The sequence below is a fragment of the Suricata suricatta genome, chromosome 13 (assembly GCF_006229205.1).
Source record: "Suricata suricatta isolate VVHF042 chromosome 13, meerkat_22Aug2017_6uvM2_HiC, whole genome shotgun sequence".
Lineage (NCBI taxonomy): Eukaryota > Metazoa > Chordata > Mammalia > Carnivora > Herpestidae > Suricata > Suricata suricatta.
Genome location: NC_043712.1, coordinates 35,469,641 through 35,473,191, shown reverse-complemented (window position 1 = coordinate 35,473,191; position 3,551 = coordinate 35,469,641).

Genomic DNA, 3,551 nt, shown 5'->3' with positions numbered 1-3,551 from the left:
CTTAGAATTAGCAAATTTTCAAGTATTTATAAACTTTGATAACTTTAGAAGGAATTTGTATGTAAGTGTTAACCCTCATACAGACTGAATGAAGCCTAGGTAAAGGCTCAGCCGTGACGGGGATGACTTCTTCAGTCTGCCCAGCCTCAGCACTCAGACATGACTGTCGTCAGAATTGGGATCTGCCTATTTTCATAGACATTATTTATAATGTTTCATAAGGGGCAGAACTTGTTGATGTCACCACAAGGATTAACTGGAGTGACTGAACCCACACAATAGCGTGAAAACCATGCAGCTCACTGACCAGTTAATGCAATTCTTCCTAAGCCTGCTGACTACAGTGATAAGATAGCAGGATATATGGCATTGACCAGGGGCGATTAAGGAATGTTTTTTCTTTGTCCTTGTATGTTTGTACTTTATTTTTGCATAATGTTCTGCTACTCTGCCTCCATTCTTATGTTCCACACAAGCAGCTACTTATAGGAAGACCTGCCTGCCTTTGTATAGAGGATTTCCAGTTTCCCAGCAATTGCCCAGACTCAATATTCAGAATCCTCATTCATAAAATCTGTACCTCTTTGCATATGTGTGTGTACGTGTGTGAGCATGTTAGTGTTTGTGTGCGCTGTGTGTGTGTGGTTGTGGGAGTGGATGGTTGGTAGACCACAAGTGTTTAATATTCAAAAACATCTCTTCCGTGCCATATTCTTTAAAACACCCCACGGAAAAGATTTTGTCATTCAAGTTTTATAGGTAAGAGTAACTAAGGCACAGAGGAGCCAAAGTGTTGGCACCTAAGATTGAATGTCAGATAGCTGCCTCTCTCTCCTGCACAGATGTTTAGAAGAGTCTATTTCTCCAGCAGCAGCTCTGTGTTTTCTCTGATCCGTCTCACTGTCCAGCACACTTGCTTCAGTCATGGTAGGAGTATGTCAGATACATTGTCAGGCAGGGTAGCTCCCACCCCAAATTGAACCTAGACTCTCTTAGCGTGGATACTGTTGCATGTGGGACTGGAGAATTCTTTGTTCCAGGCGTGGGGGGAAGCTGTCCTGTACATGATCGGATGCTTACCACCTTCCCTGACCGCTGCGTCCCCTAATGCCTGTAGCACCCCCTCTTGCATTGTAACAACCAAAACTGTCTCCAGACATTGCCAAGTGTTTCAGGAAAGTGAAGGGGACACAAATGTACTGAGCAGAAAACCAGTGATCCCACGCAGAGAGGTCTCCCCCGATGTGCAAGCCTATGACCCTGTCCCGTCTTTCTCAATATAGCACAGGAGGGTGTTCCCATTTGCTCAGTGCAGACCCACTCTGGGTGCTCCACCATGAAATTCTGCCCTAGCATATCTCCCATTCCTCCCAGTGGCTCTCACAGACCCTCCAGAAAATGAAAAGTAAACATTACAGTCAGTGCCACAGCAGGATCCCATAGTGACAAGGATATGCTGTGATTGCAGAAGCCAAGGTAGTGGCTCCTTTTAGAGAAGCTATCCTTTCTACTCCCATCAGCCAGGGCTGTGCACACAGATTGTCTGCCCATGAATGGTGGGCCGAGGGCATGAGTGCTGCTTGGGATTTGCCCCATGTGAGAGCTGCAGCCATGGAAGTCCTGGTGCCCAAAGTGGAGAAGTGCAGGATGAAACCTGCTTCAGCTGGAATGAACGGAATGGCTAGGAACATCATGTGCACTGAGCCCAGAGCTATGGGATGTGCCCCTGCCCACAGTATGGGTATTCTGGGTGGATCCAGCAAGTCCTTATGTCTCAGTTTCCTCATGTGCATCATAAAAAGACTGAACAGATGCTCCCCAGAGCATTCCAAGTCTGTCATGGATTGCTTGAGCTGTCCTCATCAGACAGGGTGCAGTCTTTGGTGAAGGTGACATCCTGCTCCTTTGGGAGTGTGTTATGGTGTGTGTGTGTGTGTGTGTGTGTGTGTGTGTGTGCTCGTGCGCGCATGCCCTCACTCCCTAGCACATCAAGAAGGGTAGATCTGAATGCTTGGTCTCCCACCATGATATGGCCAGCAGGGAATATGGCCACATCAGACTTTGGAGGAGACGTAAGATTAATGAAAACTGAGAACTCTGATACCTACAACTCCAACTGGGTAGGAGTCCACCTGGGAGAGTGAGGAAGGGAAGGGAAGTTTTTACCTGTGTGGCTGCAAACCACGGGTGTGGAGCCTCTGCTGTCAGTGACCTGGTCTTGCTTGTGGTCTGGCCCCTACTTAACTCCAAAGCCGGCAGGCAGCTGGGAACACAGTGTAGTCATGAAAGGGAAGTGAACACATGTACTCAAGAGTCCCATACACTGTCCTCTGGCCTCCCTGGAGAGCAGTTTGCCTAGAAAAAGGAAAAAACTGGCATGCCCATGTAACTCAGCATTTCCACCTCTGGGAAAAAATTCTAATGAATCCATGAGATTGGAGCCGGTATCACTCATTGAAGGCATTTGCACAGCAATATTTGTGAATGAATATAGGAAACAAATAAAAAACAGTCTACTGATAAATGCCCGAGGATGCCGTTTCATATAATGGCATGTTAGACATTAAAGTTACTTTTTTAGGGGACCTGGGTGACTCTGTCAGCTGAGTGTCTCATTCTTGATTTCAGCTCAGGACATGATCTCTTGGTTTGTGGGTTCAAGCCCCACATCAGGCTTTGAAGCCAAAGTACAAAGAACCTGCCTAGGATTCCTCACCTCTCTCTCTGCCCCTCACCCCACTCATACGAGCGCTTTCTCTCTCTCTCTCCTTCAAAATTATTAAATAAACCGAATTTTAAGTCAGGTTTATAATTTTTACAGTATTATATCATCATACTACAATGATAAATTAAAAGAGAGAATACAAAATTGTACATATTGCTGTGCTCTCAGTTAGCAAAACAATCGGTGTGAATAAAAGTGACTGAAAAGATATTATAGAAAAATCAAAGGGATTCCTTTTGTACCTTTGCAATAGTATCAACTATTCTAATACTATGGGCACAAATTGTATTCAGGGGAAAAAAATTCTCAGAACAGTAATTCCCCCTCCCCCTTACCGGCATTTGACATTTCAATTCCTTCCCCATCACCACCTCCAGCTGTGGTCGGGAAGCAGAAGATGGTCCATGTGACACACGGTCAGCAGGTGAGGAGTAGCCCCGTGCTGCATCCCAGCCCCTGGCTCACTCACCTCACTGCATCTCATCCTGTGGGCATTTGATCACCTCGCGTTGTCATAAGAAGAAGGGGGTGGGCTACAGCATAATGAGGTACTTGGAGAGAGAGACCACACCCACATAGCTTGTATTATGATCTGTTGTTATGATCGGTCTCTTTTATAATTGATTATTGTTAATCTCTCACTGCGTCCTGCTTACAGACATCTCTCCGAGTCTCCTGATCCCAGACACAGTCCTCAGCTCCACACTGTGCCCTGGGCCCGCCCCTGATGCCACAGAAAGACCCCAGACACTCCCTTACTGGGTTTGCTTTACCTCTGAGACCCTCGTTCTTCTTCTCCCCCCTAAATCCTTATGGGAAGGTCAGC